Here is a 19,037-nt window from a genome sequence, read left to right on the forward strand (position 1 = left end):
AACGCTTATATTTTCAATTGTTATACGTTTTTTCTGATATTAAGGGTTAATCATCCATTGCTAATGTGTGCAATCCTTTGCTAAATTTATGCTTTTACTGTGAAAATTTGGTTTCTATAACTAATCCGGTTCATTGTTATTCAACCGTGACAGTTTTTCTGTGCTTCTTAAAGGCACAGTAACGTTTTGCATATTGCTTGTAAATTTAGTTCAAAGGTATTTCCAAGCTTGCTAGTCTCATTGCTAGTTTGTTAAACATGTCTGACACAGAGGAATCTCTTTGTGCAATATGTTCAAAAGCCAAGGTGGAGCCCAATAGAAATTTATGTACTAATTGCATTGATGCTACTTTAAATAAAAGTCAATCTGTACATGTTAAGCAACATTCACCAGACAGCGAGGGGGAAGTTATGCCGACTAACTTGCCTCACGTGTCAGTACCTGCATCTCCCGCTCAGGAGGTGCGTGATATTGTAACGCCAAGTACATCAGGGCGGCCATTACAAATCACTCTACAAGACATGGCTAATGTTATGACTGAAGTTTTGTCTAAATTGCCAGAACTTAGGGGTAAACGAGATCACTCTGGGGTGAGAACAGAGTGCGCTGTTTATGCTAGGGCCATGTCTGATACTGCGTCACAATTTGCAGAACATGAGGACGGAGAGCTTCATTCTGCGGGTGACGGATCTGATCCAAATAAACTGGATTCAGACATTTCAAATTTTAAGTTTAAGCTGGAAAACCTCTGTGTATTGCTAGGGGAGGTGTTAGCGGCTCTGAATGATTGTAACACAGTTGCAATCCCAGAGAAAATGTGTAGGTTGGATAAATATTTTGCGGTACCGACGAGTACTGACGTTTTTCCTATACCTAAGAGACTTACTGAAATTGTTACTAAGGAGTGGGATAGACCCGGTGTGCCTTTCTCACCCCCTCCTATATTCAGAAAAATGTTTCCAATAGACGCCACCACACGGGACTTATGGCAAACGGTCCCTAAGGTGGAGGGAGCAGTTTCTACTTTAGCTAAGCGTACCACTATCCCGGTGGAGGATAGCTGTGCCTTTTCAGATCCAATGGATAAAAAGTTAGAGGGTTACCTTAAGAAAATGTTTGTTCAACAAGGTTTTATATTGCAACCCCTTGCATGCATTGCGCCTGTCACGGCTGCGGCAGCATTTTGGTTTGAGTCTCTGGAAGAGACCCTTGACTAAGCGCCATTAGATGAGATTACACACAAGCTTAAAACCCTTAAGCTAGCTAATTCATTTATTTCTGATGCCGTAGTACATTTAATTAAACTTACGGCTAAGAATTCCGGATTCGCCATTCAGGCACGCAGAGCGCTGTGGCTAAAATCCTGGTCAGCTGATGTAACTTCTAAATCTAAATTACTTAACATACCTTTCAAGGGGCAGACTTTATTCGGGCCCGGTTTGAAAGAAATTATCGCTGATATTACGGGAGGTAAAGGCCATGCCCTGCCTCAAGACAGAGCCAAACCTAGGGCTAGACAGTCTAATTTTCGTGCCTTTCGTAACTTCAAGGCAGGAGCAGCATCAACTTCCTCTGCTCCAAAACAGGAAGGAGCTGTTGCTCGCTACAGACAAGGCTGGAAACCTAACCAGACCTGGAACAAGGGCAAGCAGGCCAGAAAACCTGCTGCTGCCCCTAAGACAGCATGAAGTGAGGGCCCCCGATCCGGAAACGGATCTAGTGGGGGGCAGACTCTCTCTCTTTGCCCAGGCTTGGGCAAGAGATGTCCAGGATCCCTGGGCGTTGGAGATCATATCTCAGGGATATCTTCTGGACAAAGCTTCTCCTCCACAAGGGAGATTTCACCTTTCAAGGTTGTCAACAAACCAGATAAAGAAAGAGGCGTTTCTACGCTGTGTACAAGACCTTTTACTAATGGGAGTGATCCACCCAGTTCCACGGTCGGAACACGGACAAGGGTTTTACTCAAATCTGTTTGTGGTTCCCAAAAAAGAGGGAACCTTCAGACCAATATTGGATTTAAAGATCCTAAACAAATTCCTAAGAGTTCCATCGTTCAAAATGGAAACTATTCGGACAATCTTACCCATGATCCAAAGAGGTCAGTACATGACCACAGTGGATTTAAAGGATGCTTACCTTCACATACCGATTCACAAAGAACATTACTGGTATCTAAGGTTTGCCTTCCTAGACAGGCATTACCAGTTTGTAGCTCTTCCCTTCGGGTTGGCTACGGCTCCAAGAATCTTTACAAAGGTTCTGGGCTCTCTTCTGGCGGTACTAAGACCGCGAGGAATTTCGGTAGCTCCGTACCTAGACGACATTCTGATACAAGCGTCAAGCTTCCAAACTGCCAAGTCTCATACAGAGTTAGTACTGGCATTTCTAAGGTCGCATGGGTGGAAAGTGAACGAGGAGAAGAGTTCTCTCTTACCACTCACAAGAGTTCCCTTCTTGGGGACTCTTATAGATTCTGTAGAAATGAAAATTTACCTGACAGAGGACAGGTTAACAAAGCTTCTAAATGCTTGCCGTGTCCTTCATTCCATTCAACACCCGTCAGTGGCTCAATGCATGGAGGTAATCGGCTTAATGGTAGCAGCAATGGACATAGTTCCTTTTGCACGCCTGCATCTCAGACCGCTGCAATTGTGCATGCTAAGTCAGTGGAATGGGGATTACTCAGATTTGTCCCCTACGCTGAATCTGGATCAAGAGACCAGAGATTCTCTTCTATGGTGGCTTTCTCGGCCACATCTGTCCAGGGGGATGCCCTTCAGCAGGCCAGACTGGACAATTGTAACAACAGACGCCAGCCTACTAGGTTGGGGCGCTGTCTGGAATTCCCTGAAGGCTCAGGGATCGTGGACTCAAGAGGAGAGTCTCCTTCCAATAAACATTCTGGAATTGAGAGCAGTTCTCAATGCCCTTCTGGCTTGGCCTCAGTTAGCAACTCTGAGGTTCATCAGGTTTCAGTCGGACAACATCACGACTGTGGCTTACATCAACCATCAGGGAGGGACAAGGAGTTCCCTAGCGATGATGGAAGTATCAAAGATAATTCGCTGGGCAGAGTCTCACTCTTGCCACCTGTCAGCGATCCACATCCCAGGAGTGGAGAACTGGGAGGCGTATTTCCTAAGTCGCCAGACTTTTCATCCGGGGGAGTGGGAACTTCATCCGGAGGTCTTTGCCCAAATACTTCGACGTTGGGGCAAACCAGATATGGATCTCATGGCGTCTCGCCAGAACGCCAAGCTTCCTTGTTACGGGTCCAGGTCCAGGGACCCGGGAGCGGTCCTGATAGATGCTTTGACAGCACCTTGGACCTTCAGGATGGCTTATGTGTTTCCACCCTTCCCGATGCTTCCTCGTTTGATTGCCAGGATAAAACAGGAGAAAGCATTGGTGATTCTAATAGCGCCTGCGTGGCCACGCAGGACCTGGTATGCAGATCTAGTGGACATGTCATCCTGTCCACCTTGGTCTCTGCCTCTGAGACAGGACCTTCTAATTCAGGGTCCTTTCAAACATCAAAATCTAATTTCTCTGAAGCTGACTGCATGGAAATTGAACGCTTGATTTTATCAAAGCGTGGATTTTCGGAGTCAGTAATTGATACCTTAATACAGGCTAGGAAACCTGTTACCAGGAAGATTTACCATAAGATATGGCGTAAATACTTACACTGGTGCGAATCCAAGAGTTACTCATGGAGTAAGGTTAGGATTCCTAGGATATTGTCTTTTCTACAAGAAGGTTTAGAAAAGGGTTTATCTGCAAGTTCCTTAAAGGGACAGATCTCAGCTCTGTCCATCCTTTTACACAAACGTCTGTCAGAAGTTCCAGACGTTCAGGCTTTTTGTCAGGCTTTGGCTAGGATTAAGCCTGTGTTTAAGACTGTAGCTCCACCGTGGAGCTTAAACTTAGTTCTTAACGTTTTACAGGGGGTTCCGTTTGAACCCCTTCATTCCATTGATATCAAGGTGTTATCTTGGAAAGTTCTGTTTTTAATGGCTATTTCCTCGGCTCGTAGAGTCTCTGAGTTATCAGCCTTACATTGTGATTCTCCTTATCTGATTTTTCATTCAGATAAGGTAGTTCTGCGTACTAAACCTGGGTTCTTACCTAAGGTAGTCACTAACAAGAATATCAAGCAAGAGATTGTTGTTCCATCATTGTGCCCTAACCCTTCTTCAAAGAAGGAACGACTTCTGCACAATCTAGACGTAGTCCGTGCCCTGAAATTTTATTTACAAGCAACTAAAGATTTTCGCCAAACTTCTTCCCTGTTTGTCGTTTATTCTGGACAGAGGAGAGCTCAAAAAGCATCTGCTACCTCTCTATCCTTTTGGCTTCGTAGCATAATACGTTTAGCCTATGAGACTGCTGGACAGCAACCTCCTGAAAGGATTACAGCTCATTCTACTAGAGCTGTGGCTTCCACTTGGGCCTTTAAGAATGAGGCCTCTGTTGAACAGATTTGCAAGGCTGCAACTTGGTCTTCTCTTCATACTTTTTCCAAATTTTACAAATTTGACACTTTTGCTTCTTCGGAGGCTGTTTTTGGGAGAAAGGTTCTTCAGGCAGTGGTTCCTTCCGTATAAAGATCCTGCCTGTCCCTCCCGTCATCTGTGTACTTTAGCTTTGGTATTGGTATCCCATAAGTAATGGATGACCCGTGGACTGACTACACTTAACAGGAGAAAACATAATTTATGCTTACCTGATAAATTCCTTTCTCCTGTAGTGTAGTCAGTCCACGGCCCGCCCTGTTTTTTATGGCAGGTCTAAATTTTAAATTATACTCCAGTCACCACTGCACCCTATAGTTTCTCCATTCTTGTTTGGTTTTCGGTCGAATGACTGGGTGTGACGTAGAGGGGAGGAGCTATATAGCAGCTCTGCTTGGGTGATCTTCTTGCACTTCCTGTTGGGGAGGAGTTAATATCCCATAAGTAATGGATGACCAGTGGACTGACTACACTACAGGAGAAAGGAATTTATCAGGTAAGCATAAATTATGTTTTTTCTGTGCTGCATGTTTAGCAATTGCTTTTGAATGTACAAATAGATTGTTGCCCTCTGAGCCTTATGTCTCCCAGGACGATGCTGTTCAGGCAATGCCACAGTTTTCTCCTTGAACGTCCCAAGCCTCTATGGTGTCACATGCAGTGCCCTGCAGTTCATCTCAATCTCTTGGAGGAGTGTATTTGCCTACAGAGTTTGTAACTCCGGTATCCTCTGCAGTATCTCTGGTTTTATCTGGGTTTTCCTTTCCTACAGGGAAATGCAAGAGGACATTATAAGTTTCAGATAGCAAGGTTTCTGCTCCACATTCTGCTTCTCAGGTCCCTCTCTCTCCTAAGTCTGGTGAGGAGGCTTCGCAGGTATTTTCTGAGGGTGAAATCTCAGATTTGGACAGTATAATTCCTTCATCTGATGTCGAAGTTATCTACTTCAGCTGTATGCTTGAACTCCTCCTGTACTGTTAAAGGAGGTTTTGGATACTTGGACGACATCAATATCTCTGTCGTTGTCAACCCTTGGAAGTTTTGTGAACGTTTTAGTTCTATGATTTTCCTACCTATGAGGAAGTCTTTTTAGACGTGCTATGGAGATTTTCCGGGAATAGGAGAAGCTAGGTATTCTCCCTGTCTCCCGTCCTTTTAAAGTATTTTCTGGTCGCTGACTCTATTACAATGCATGGTTCCTTTAGAAGGAGGTTTCTACTATGGATCAGAGAACTTCGATCCCTATGGGGGGTAGCTTGACTCCTTACGGATCCTTGGTTAAGAAGCTGGAGGTTTAATTGTTTCTTCTGAGCAATGCCTTGTCTTTTTAGACTTGCTGTGCTAGCCCACAGAGCATTGTGGCTGAAATCTTGGTCAGCTGAGAAGCCTATTTGTGACTTAGTGGTACAGCCTAGGCTTTATAGTTCTGCAGTTGCAGGTTCAATATTTTATGTTTTCTCCATATCCACGCTTCTGGCTTTCCCTTTCAAGGGTAAGACCTTGTTTGGACTTGGTCTGGCAGAGATATCCTTTGATTTTACTGGTGGAAAAAGTTTTTTTCTAACACACGTCAAGAGAGAGACTAAAAGGAAAGTTTTCCTTTTCTTCTTTCTGCAGGGTCAGTCATGTCTTGTGGAATCCAACCAAACTTAGTCCAACCTAAGATTTCCTCCCAGGGGCAGATTTCTCTTTCTAGAGTATCGGAAATCCAGGTATGATGAGAAGCATTCCTTGAACTGGGTTCAGAACCGTCCTCTCTGGGAGTGATAGTTCCAGTTCCAGTCCCAGTCTGGGATCGGGATCTAGGTATTTACCTAAAGTTTCTTAGGTTCTGACCTTCAAAGTAGTATTCATTCTACTTTGGTTCAAGAGGGCCTGTTCGTAAGGAACATAGACTTGAAGGATGTATATTTATTGTTCCCTTGATTCGGGATCTTGTCAAGTTTCTGAGTTTCATCATCCTAGAAAGACTTTTAGGTCTTGGGGTATTGCAACGGTGCATTAGCGGACATATATGGTTCAGGTGTCATCCTTCCTTTGAGCAATCCCTCTTGCAAGATATTTTGTCCATTCTTCTTTCCCATGGATGGGAAATAAATCGGGAGGAATATTCTCTTGTTCCATCTACAAGGATAATTTTTTTTAGGGACCTCAATAGATTCTCTATCTATAAGTAGATTTCTAACTGAGGTCAGATTATCAATAATTTATTCCTTTTCCTCTCTCTGCAGTCTACTGTCCGGCCAACAGCAAGCTCTAGTGGTCCGGTAGATAGCTTATCCATCCTGCAACCAGAGGGTTGGGAGTTCGGATGTGTCTCAGAGGATAGATCTAGATCTCGATAAGATACTTTCTCCCGTAGTGGTTTTTCCAGGAGGGGTGTGTGCTCTGGAGATATTCTTGGGTGTTGTGACCACGAACGCCAGCCTGCTGGACTGGGGCGCATGGACAAGATCACCTCAATGGCTTACATCAACCATCATGGAGGAACTCGGAGTTCCTTAGCCATGGAGGAGGTGACTTGGATTGTGAGTGGGCAGAGGCTCACATTTCCTGTCTGTCATCCTCTTTCCAGGGGTGGACAATTGGGAATCAGACTTCTGAACAGACAGATATTCACCCCGGGGAGTGGGCTCTCCATCTGGAGGTGTTTTTCATGCAAACCCTCAGATAGGGGGTTTCTGAGGGTGTTTTGGCTGAACGCCAAGCTTCAGAGGCACGGTTCAAGGTCAAATGATCCGCAGACCGCCCTGATAGATGTTCTGGCAGGTTTTTTATTGGAGTTTCAGTCTTGCATACCTTTTTCCTCCGTTTTTGCTTTCCTTTCACAAGTCATTGCTCTATCAAACAGGGGAGAGCGTCGGTGATTCTAATAGCCCTGCTTGGCCTCGCAGGATCTGGTATGCGGATCTAGTGGAGATGTCGTCTTCCCCACTTTGGAGACTGCCTCTGAGTAAGGAACTTCTGATTCAGGCTCCTTTTCTTCATTCCAATCTCGTTTCCTTGAAACTGTCCACTTGGAGATTAAACGCTTAGTTCTTTCTGAGTGTGGGTTTTCTGAGTTGGTCATTGAGACCATGATTCAGGCTTGCAAAGCTGTTACTAAAAAGATTTACCATAAGATATGGCGTAAATATTTTTATTGGTGTGAGTCCAATGGCTACTTTTGGAGTAGGGTCAGGATTCCCAGGATTTTGTCTTTTCTCCAGGAAGGTCTGGAGAAGGGTTTGAAGGGTCAGATTTCTGCATTATCTATTTTGCTACATAAGCATCGGGCGGAGGTGCCATATGTGCAATCTTTTTGTCAGGCCTTGGTCAGAATCAGGCCTGTGTTTAAGTCTGCTCCTTCTTGTTGGAGCCTTAACCTTGTTCTTATTGTTTAGCAGCAGGCTCCGTTTGAGCCATTGTATTCCATAGATGTTAAGTTATCTTGTAAGGTTTTGTTTCTTGTTGCTATTTCTTCTGCTCGGAGACTCTTGGAACTCTCAGCTTTGCAGTATAATTCTCTTTATCTTATCTTTCATGCTGATAAGGTGTTTCTTCGTACTAAGTTAGGTTTTCTTCCTAAAGTTGTTTCGGATAGAAATATTAATCAGGAAATTGTTGTTACTTCTCTATGTCCTAATCCTTCTTCTCATAAGAATTACACAATCTGAATGTTGTGCATGCTCTGAAGTTCTATCTACAGGCGACTAAGGATTTTCGCCAGTCTTCTACCCTGTTTGTTTGTTTCTTTGGGAATCGTAAAGGTCAGAAAGCTACAGCTACTTCTCTTTCTCTTTAGCTAAGGAGTATTATTATTTTGCCTATGAGACTGCTGGACAGCAACCTCCTGAGAGAATCACTGTTCATTCCACAAGGGCTCTTTCTTCTTCCTGGGCATTTATAAATGAAGCTTCTGTGGAACAGATTTGCAAGGCTGCAACTTGGTCCTCTTTGCATACTTTTTCAAAGTTTTATAAATTTGATACTTTTGCCTTGGCTGAGGCTTCCTTTGGGAGAAAGGTTCTTCAAGCGGTGGTGCCTTCTGTTTAGGTTCCCTGTCTTGTCCCTCCCTAATCATCTGTGTCCTCTGGCTTGGGAATTGATTCCCAACAGTAATTGATGATCCCGTGGACTCACCATAGCTTAGGAAAGAAAACAAAATTTATGCTTACCTGATAAATTTCTTTCTTTCTCGATGTGGCGAGTCCATGGCCTCGCCCTTTATTTCAAGACAGTTATTTTTGACTAAACCTCAGGCACCTCTACACCTTGTGTTACTCCTTTTTTCTCCATTTTCCTTTGGTCGAATGACTGGGGGTGGTGGAAAGGGAAGTGATACTTTACTTAACAGCTTTGCTGTGGTGCTCTTTGCCTCCTCCTGCTGGCCAGGAGGGATATTCCCAACAGTAATTGATGATCCCGTGGACTCACCATATCCGAAAAGAAATACATTTATCAGGTAAGCATAAATTTTGTTTTTTTAAAGGGACAGTAACTTAAAATATAAAAATTTCAAGATTGCCTTCACAGTTTATTTTTTGAAAGGAATCTAGGTGTTTTTTTAAATGCTGATTTCCATTGACTAAATTGTTCCATTTATGCAATTGCCTCTGAGCCCAATGTCTCCTAGGATGATGCTGTTCAGGCAATGCCACAGCTTTCTCCTCAAACATCCCAAGCCGCTATGGCGTCACATACAGTGCTCTATAGTTCCTCTCAGTCTCCTGGTGGAGCTTATTTGCCTGCAGAAATTGCTGTCCAGATATCTTTGCGGTATCTGCTGCATTTTCTGCTTTTCCTATGCTAAAAGGAAAAAAGCAAGAGGAAGATGTATCTGTCTATCTATTTGGTACTTATAGAGCGCAAACTAATCACCCATGAGGGTCTCAAGGCGCTAAGGGAAAGCAGATAGGAGGAGGGGGGGAGGGGATGAGCATTCAGTTGAATAGCCAGGTTTTGAGGTCCTTTCTGAACTTTGTAAGGGATGTGGATTGTCTGCAGTGCAGCGGGAGGGTGTTCCATGTCTTTGCTGCCATGTGGGAGAAGGATCTTCCGCCCGCTGTGGATTTGCTGATGCGGGGGTTGACTGCGAGTGCTTGGTCGGCCGATCGGAGTTGTCTGGCGGGGGTGTAGAAATGTATGCGTTGGTTGATGTATTTGTGTCCGATGTTCTGTAGGGCGTTGAACGCATGGGTAAGGAGCTTGAAGGTGATTCTCTTGTTGATGGGGAGTCAGTGAGGGTTACTTAGGTGTTCGGTGATGTGGCATTGGTGAGGGATGTCAAGGATGAGTCTGGCTGAGGCGTTCTTGATACGTTGGATTCTCTTTTGGAGTTTGATGGTGGAGCCGGCGTAGAGTGCGTTGCCATAGTCCAACCGGCTGCTGACGAGGGCATGGGTGACTGTTTTCTTGGTTTCGGTAGGGATCCACTTGAAGATTTTTCGTAGCAGGTGAAGAATGTGGAAGCATGTTGAGGTGATGGCATTGATTTGTCGGTCCATGGAGAGTGAAGAGTCCAGGATGAAGCCTAGATTTCATGCGTGGTCGGTTGGGGTTGGAGGGTGATCAAGGGCTGTGGGCCACCAGGAGTCGTCCCATGCAGATTTATTGGGTCCGAGGAGGAGGACTTCGGTTTTGTCTGTGTTCAGTTTGAGCCGGTTGTTATTCATCCAGGCAGCGACTGCTGTCAGGCCTTCGTGGACGTTCCTTTTGGCGGTGGTGGGATCTCGGGTGAGTGAGATGAATAACTGGGTGTCGTCGGCATAGGAGACGATGTTGAGGTCATGGCGTCAGACGATGGTGGTGATAGGGGCCATGTAGATGTTTAAGAGGGTGGGGCTCAGCGAAGAGGCTTGCGGTACACCGCAGTTGACTGGTGTGGGTTTGGAGGAGAAGGGCGGGAGTCTGACTTTCTGGGTCCTGCCCGTGAGCAAGGAGGTGATCCATTCCAGGGCTTTGCTGCAGATGTAGGCGGGTTCAGAAGGTGTTGTGGTTGACAGTGTCGAATGCTGCTGAGAGATCTAGGAGGATGAGGGCGGCAGTTTCTCCTCGGTCGAACATGGCGCGGATGTCGTCTGTGGCGGCGAGGAGGGCGGTCTCAGTGCTGTGGTTGCTTCTGAAACTGGATTATGAGTGGTCCAGCGTGTGTTTGGCCTCAATGTGGTCAATAAGTTACAAGTTGATGGACTTCTCTATGACTTTGGCATAAAAGAAGAGTGGAGAGATGAGGCGGTAGTTATTCGGTTCCGTGGGGTCTGCCGAGGATTTCTTCAGCAGGGGTTTTAGTTCCGTGTGCTTCTAGACATCCGGGAAGGTGCCGGTTTTGATGGAGCAGTTGATGGTGCAGCGGAGTTCAGGGCCGATGGTGTAGCTTGCTTTGTTGAATATGTGATGGGGGCATGGGTCCGAGGGTGCACCGGAGTGGATGGATTTCATGATTATGAGGGTGTCCTCTGTGGTGAGGGGGCTCCAGATAGTCCATGTAGGGTGGGGCAGGTGAATTTGGGTGGGGTGTCAGTGGGTGTAGAGGGGTGGGTGGTGGAGGTTGAGTTATGAGACGTGAAACCGTCATAGATGTCAAGGATCTTGAGGTGGGAGTGTGCAGCGAGGGTATCGCAGAGGTCCTGGGAGGGTGGGATATCAGTGGTGTCGCTGTTGGGTTTAGAGAATTCCTTGATGACTGAGAACATCTCCTTGCTGTTGTGTGCATTAGAGTTGATTCTGTCTTGGATGGCTGTTTTTTTGGCAGTTTTAATGAAGTGGTGGTGGGTGGTGATTGCTTCCTTAAAGGCAGCTTTTTCCAGAAGGGTCTTGCTGGATCTCCAGGTTCTTTCCAATCGTCTGCAGTGGCATTTGTAGTCCTGGAGGGCCAGGATTAACCAGCTGGCCTTGTTGATGGTTTGGCGGCTGGACAGTTTCTCGAGGGAGGCAAAGGTATTGGTGCAGTCTGTGATCCAGTGGTGGAGGTTGCAGTGGGAGGAGTTGGCATCTGTGATGGAAACCATTTGTTCCATTTTTCCTTTGGTCAATGAGGGTCAGTTCCTGACTACCATAGACCTGTAGGACGCGTATTTTCAAGTTCCTGAGATTTGCCTTTCTGGACAAACACTTTCAGCTTGTGGCCTTTTCCTTTGGCCTTGCCACGACTCCTAGAATTTTCTCAAAGGTTCTGGAGACTCTCTTGGCAGTACTTAGGTTTCGGGGGAATTGAAGTGGCGCCTTTCTGGCTGACATATTGGTTCTGTGCGCCACCCTTCAACAAACAAATTCTCAACAGAGATCTTGTTGTCTTTTCTACGTTCTCCCGGATAGAAATTGAATCTGAAAAAGAGTTCCCTTGTTCCATCTACAGGGGTAGTTTTCTTAGGGACCATAATAGTTTCCCTATCTCTAAAAATATTTCTGACAGAGGTCCGAAAATCAAAGATTCTTTTCTCTTGCCTCTCTCTGCAGTCTACTGTTCGGCTATCAGTGGCTCAAGGTATGGTGCTTCCATGGACATCATTCTTTTTGCTCGTTTCGATCTGAGAGTTCTGCAGTTATGCATGCTCAGACAATGAAATGGAGAACATTCGGATCTGTCTCAGAGGATAGATCTAGATCAGTTGACAAGAGACTCTCTCTTCTGTGGTGGTTTTCTCAGGAGCATCTGTCTCGGAACACATGCTTCCTTAGACCTTCTTGGGTGATTGTGACCACAGATGCCAGCCTGCTGGGCTGGGGAGCAGTCCGGGACTCATTAAGGGCGCAAGGGCTATGGACTCGAGAGGAGTCTGTTCTCCCCATAAACACCTTGGAGTTGAGAGCGATTTACAATGCTCTGATGGCTTGGCCTCAGTTGTCCTTAGCCCAGTTTATCAGGTTCCAGTCAGACAATATCACCTCAGTGGCTTACATCAACCACCAGGGAGGAACTCAGAGTTCCTTAGCCATGAAGGAGGTGGCTCGGATTATTTAGTGGGCAGAAGCTCACATTTGTTGTCTTTCTGCTATCCACATTCCAGGAGTGGACAACTGGGAAGCGGATTTCCTGAGCAGACAGACATTTAATCCCGGGGATGGGGCTCTTCATCCGGAGGTGTTCTCCAGGTTAGCCCTCAAATGGGGCATGCCGGAGTTGGATCTAATGGTGTCTTGGCAGAACGCCAAGCTTCCAAGGTACAGTTCAAGGTCAAGAGCGGTTAATGGTCAAGAGATCCGCAGGCCACCCTGATAGATGCTCTGGCGATTCCTTGGGATTTCAGTCTAGCATACCTGTTTCCTCAGTTTGCGATCCTTCCACGAGTTATTGCTTGTATCAAACAGGAGAGAGCATTGGTAATTCTAATAGCTCCTGCATCGCCTCGCAGGATCTGGTATGCAGACCTAGTGAAGATGTCTTCCACCTTGGAGGTTTCCTCTGAGGAAGGACTTTCTAACTCAGGGTCCATTCCTTCATCCAAATCTCGTTTTTCTGAAGCTGACTGCTTGGAGATTGTATGCTTAGTTCTGTCTAAGTGTGGTTTTTTTGAGTCGGTCATTGAGACCATGTTTCAGGCTCGCAAGCCTGTTACTAGAAGGATTTACCATAAGGTATTACATAACTACCTTTATTGGTGTGAATCCAAAGGCTACTCTTGGACTTGGAGTAGGGTCAGGATTCCTAAGATTTTCTTTTTTTCCAGGAAGGTCTGGAGACGGGTTTGTCAGTCAGTATTCTGAAGAGTCAGACTTCTGTATAATCCATTTTGTTTCATAAGTGTTTGGCGGATGTGCCAGATGTGCGATCTTTTTGTCAGGCCCTGGTTAGCATCAGGCCTGTGTTTAAATCTATTTCTCCTCCTTGGAACTTTAATCTCTTCTGTTCGAAAAGTTTCGGAACTCTCGGCCTTGCAGTGTGATTCATCTTATCTTATCTTATCTTTCTTAGTGATAAGGCGGTTCTTCGTCCTAAAGTGGTTTCTGATAGAAATATTACTTATGAAATTGTTGTTCCAATCGTTTTGTCCGAATCCTTCTTCTCATAAGGAACGTTTGTGCACAACCTCGATGATGTGCATGCTCTAAAATCTACCTACAGACGACTAAGGATTTTCACCAGTCTTCTGTCCTGTTTGTTTGCTTCTCAGGAAAGCGTAAGGATCAGAAAGCTACTGCTACTTATCTTTCCCTTTGGTTGAGAAGTATAATTCATTTTGTTTATGAGACGGCTGGACCGCAGCCACCTAAGAGAATTACAGCTCATTCCACGAGGGCTGGGTATTGGTTCAAATTTATGCTTACCTGATAAATGTCTTTCTTTCCGGATATGTTGAGTCCACGACCCCACCCTTTTAAATAAGACAGTTATTTTTGACTAAACGTCAGGCACCTCTACACCATTGTATTATTCCTTTTTCCATTTCCCTTCGGTAGAATGACTGGGGTTTGTGGGAAGGGAGGTGATACTTAACAGCTTTGCTGTGGTGCTCTTTGCCTCCTCCTGCTGGCCAGGAGTGATATTCCCACTAGTAATTGAGGACGTAGTGGACTCACCATATTCAGAGAGAAATACATTTATCAGGTAAGCATAAATTTTGTTTTTGTCACTATTTAAACACCTAATAAAACTTAAATAAATACATCTACATGTTATTCTCAGACAAGTCTTTTCTTTGACTGCATCAATCTATCTAACATTTATTTATTGTTTAATGTCCCTTTAAAGAAAAAAAACTTAACAGCTTTTTGCATTTTCTTTTACATTGCCTCTTTTCAACAGCTCACCTGTGTTGTTGAGATCCATGGATAGTGGAGCTGGATCTGCATAAGGCTTAAGAAGGTCATTTTCATAGCCCGTGTTTAGCCACCGATCCTTCATGATTTTCTAAGGTCAGAAATTAAATAGTGTTAAAATGACTAAGTCATTGTCATAAGAAATATTCCCAATGTAAAACGCCGACTGTAGCCTGGCTGCTTAAACAGACATGAAGGTCAAAAAAATGAATCTACTCTTCAAAAATAAAGCAGTTTCATTTTGGACTGACTGTTCTCTTTAAGGTTCTCGTAGCTTTTATACTTAAAGGGACGGTCAAGTCCAAAAAAACTTTCATGTTTCAAATAGGGCATGTCATTTTAAACAACTTTCCAATTTACTTTTATCACCAATTTTGCTTTGTTCTCTTGGTATTCTTAGTTGAAAGCTAAACCTAGGAGGTTCATATGCTAATTTCTTAGACCTTGAAGGCCGCCTCTAATCTAAATGCATTTTAAGAGTTTCTCACCACTAGAGGGCATTAGTTCACGTGTTTCATATAGATAACATTGAGCTCATGCACGTGCACTTACCATGGAGACAGCTCTGATTGGCTAAAATACAAGTCTGTCAAAAGAACTGAAATAAGGGGGCAGTCTGCTTAGATACAAGGTAATTACAGAGGTAAAACGTGTATAATTATAACTGTGTTGGTTAAGCAAAACCGGCGAATTGGTAATTAAGGAATTATCTATCTTTTAAAACAACAAACAAATCTGGTGTTGACTGTCCCTTTAAAGAAATAAAAACACTGAGATAATTATTTATTTTACAAAAAGCATTAATGTTGCACCCAGGATTTTTAAATCCTTTTTGGGGCATCAATAAAACAGTCTACAGAAGAATGTGGTGTTACAAACATAAATGTTCAAATTAAACTGTTCTATTTAGGAAAATAATATGTTTAGAACAATGTAAAATGTGATTTATCCTACAATATTATGACTGTGTTTAATCTGCACCCATTTAACTGCTTCTACCACACATACAGCTCTATTTGTTTTATTTAAAAGGACACTGAACCCAAATGTTTTCTTTAATGATTCAGATAGAGCATGAAATTTTAAGCAACTTTTTAATTTACTCCTATTATCAAATTTTCTTAGCTTAGCAACTGGCCCAATTTTGGTTCAGAACCCTGGGTAGTGCTTGCTGATTGGTTGGTACATTTAGCCACCAATCGACAAGCACTACCCACTTGCTGAACCAAAGTTGGGTCAGCTTGTAAGCTTACATTCCTGCTTTTACAATTAAAGATACCAAGAGAATGAAGCAGAATATATAATAGGAGTAAATTAAAAAGTTGCTTAAAATTGCATGCTCTATCTGAATCATGAAAGAAAAAAAATTGGGTTCAGTATCCCTTTAATTAATTACTTTTACATAAACTGTACGTGAAGTTGGGTTGATTCAAGGCAAATATAGAAATTTTGATAAAGAATGCGTCACCTCAAGTCTCCATCGTTTTCTTGGGTCCACTTCAAGGAGCTTATTCAGGAGGTTTTCACAGTCGACAGACAGATAAAACGGCACATGATATGGACCGCTGGTAATTTGTTTGTGCAGATCCTAAGTTAAACATCAGAAAGGAAAAGTCAGCAAATTCTAATCTATTTATTTCTGCCCTTTTGTCAGAATTTTATAGATTCTGATACTCAATAATATAATTTTTAGGGATGTGCAATATTGCATAATTACCCAATTGTTATTTCCACTAATGCTTAACATTGCCACGGGCTGTGGCATTCGGCTATATTTGTGCCGCATTTATTAGTGTAAAACTGCAGCACACACTTCTGGATTTGCACCGATTCTTTTACACTAAGGGCTCAGGTACTATGCAGCATAATCTACTTTTGAACCCTTGCGGGGCGGCTTCCTGCAATGTGAGAAACAGCTTTCACCAGACCGCTGTTTCATAGGTTCTCCTCCAACTTTGAGGGGGCAGATTGATAACACCTGAACATGCTCGCTCAGGGTGATAGACAGACCCTTCTCAAGTGTGAGAGAAGGAGGCGGCATTACACACTAAAGCGAATCCACTGCTTGTGAATGTGAAGCCGTGCAGACAATTTATCAAGTTGAGATCCTTGTCCAAGGCCCTTAGCGCATTCAGTAACAAATGTCAAATTACAAATATTGCACATCTCTAATCATTTCTGTGTCACCAAAATCTTCTAATTTTGTTCTGCAGAATGTTTTTTTAGACAAATTGGTAACTTACCTCTGCGGTACGTGCAGAAAAGGGCCTGGAGCCTGTGAGCAGTTTGTACAGTGTGACCCCTAGGCTCCAGGTGTCTGCCTTTGGTCCGTTGTATGATGCCCCTTGTAGAACTTCTGGAGCTCGGTATACAACTGCTCCACCAGGGGTTTCCAGATCTTTCCCAATTTGAAAGGCCTCGCTCAAGCCAAAGTCGGCAACTTTGACAGTTCGGTTCTCATCTAATAGGAGATTGCTTGGCTAAAAAAACAAAACACAAAGAGTTATTTAGAAACAGCCCTATCCTGTTGATATTATTATCCTTAACCTGAGGCTTTATATAGGCATGGCTATGAGATGCAAGTTTTCTAGGATTAGATTCTCTATATCGCCTTAGTTCTATCCTGTATAATTCTTTTATTAGTTTGTAATATTGCTTCACTTTTTAAGTAATTAATACTGAAAGGGCCATTCTGTTTATACTAATAATATTCTTTACATTTTCTTATTTATCTTATCTTCCCCATTTTCTTATTTATCTTGGGTATGTCTGGATTATTACATTTGGAAGATTATGTGCGACCTATCTAAAACTAACATTGATTCAATTTAAGTATATTTTAAAATGTATCTTAAAACATTATTTTAACTTTTTTACATTCACATAGATACAGAGATAAGAATCCATGTTATTAAAAGAGGGGCAGATAAGGTTCCCAGGCAGGGAACAAGTGGGTTGGAAAAGCTCTTCTAAGTATTTATCTTGTCACATTAAAAAGGGACATTAAATACCTGTAACTTTTGTGTAAAACTTGTCATTTCTCTCACACTCCCTAGAAAAGCTTAAAAGCAAAACCTGTAACTTAGGTTTTCAAAATACGCCAAGTTGCCTAAACCAGCTATTTGATTTGCATCTTTTGCAGGTTACAGAACTTGTTTTTTGGCTTCTCTAGGGACAATGAGACAAGCACAGTATTATACCAAACCAAGAGGTGTTAAATGTCCTTCTGTGTTCTGTAAACTAGATGACTAAATGCGTGTCTACTGGTTATATGTGTAACAGAAGCTGCCCCTCACTTATAGAATGGGCTTTCCTATAACTTCACACCTTAGTGAATCTTGCTCATATGAACAACTACTAAGTATACTTAGGGCGAGATTTATTACAAGGCGAATGCCCCGATCGGTTGCAGTGCAGACCTGCTCATTTGAGCTTTCAACTAATATTTATGAAGCAGTGGTTTAAACCACTGCTTCATAAACCCTCTCCTCCAAACTAGAGTTGGTGAATGAAAATTACCCCAGATCCATTCGACCGGGGTGACAAGCCCTACTCTCACGCATTTGGTTGTATGGGAGCGGTATAGCAGGAGTGTTCCCTCGTGCAATGATAAATAAGAGGAACACATTTCCCCACAATATTTTCACTCACAAATTGATGAATCTTGCTCTTAGTCTAAATAAGCTCCATATTATTTTTCTATAACTCTTACCTTGAGGTCTTTGTGTGCCACGTTCATTTGATGAATGTACTGAACTGCACACACGGTCTAAAAAGAAAGTTATATGGAATATAGTTATGACCTGTGTGTAACATTACATGTAAGTGATAATGTATATCTGGTGATAACTAACACTTTATTGTTACCATTAGATCACTTTATTATGATTTTGTTTTGTGTGCGCCCAATAAAACTATTGTATAATATCTGTCCCTTATTCCTAAGGCAATGTGAATACAGCGGGTTTAGGTGAAATCAATGTGTGTAATGTGTATATATTTTCATTTGTAGTCGTTTATTCCCCTATTGATAAAAAAATCTATACCTGGCGAAATAAAAGGCGAGCTTCGTCCTCTTGTAGTCGCCTTTCTGATTGAAAATGGTGATAAAGATCACCTGTGTACAGAGAGAATTGGGAAACATTATTGCAATAGACAGAGAACAAGAGAAACACAAAGTATGGTCCCCTTCCTATCCCTTAAAATTTCCATGCGAATACTTTGTATGCAAACTCAGATGATTTTTTTCTTATATTTTCTAAGCTATGGCGATCCCCAGGACCCAAAGAACCACAACTCCTAAAATTCTAGTTTAGCTCTTATCTGTTCTACATTTGTCTACATCAATCCTGAGATAAACTCATTTCCCTGGCAGTATTCTGTATGGTTACGAAGCTTTAATAAAATGTTCCAACAGCTGTATAAGGATTTATGTAAAGTAAGGAGAACAGAGAGATACAAAAGTATAAACAGCAAAAGGAAAAGATAATAAGAATAAAGAAAAGCACAAGGGTTAAGAGGAAACGTACCTCCACTGACATATTCCATAACAAGGTACAGCACCTTCTTTGTCTCTATAGCTTCATATAGCTTTACTGTAAAGAAGATATAATGATTAAGTATTTGTGAGATAAGTACAACAGGTGTTGTATCACATTGTCTATTAGAAAAACATGGTTGTGTCTGTTTCACAAGGCTCCTCCCTTACCTATGTTGGGATGGTTGAGGCTTCTCAGGAAATTGACTTCTCTGCAAACCTAAAGAGGAGATAAGAAAGGTCAT

At 43.0% G+C, this 19,037-nt stretch overlaps 1 long non-coding RNA gene across 1 annotated transcript in view; it reads left to right on the forward strand.

Annotated features, from left to right (window-relative positions):
* The window catches only part of LOC128642790 (uncharacterized), a 46,274-nt gene that overhangs the window by 5,790 nt on the left and 21,447 nt on the right, over positions 1-19,037 (forward strand). The window lies entirely within an intron of this gene.

Source organism: Bombina bombina, chromosome 12, assembly GCF_027579735.1.
Source record: "Bombina bombina isolate aBomBom1 chromosome 12, aBomBom1.pri, whole genome shotgun sequence".
Lineage (NCBI taxonomy): Eukaryota > Metazoa > Chordata > Amphibia > Anura > Bombinatoridae > Bombina > Bombina bombina.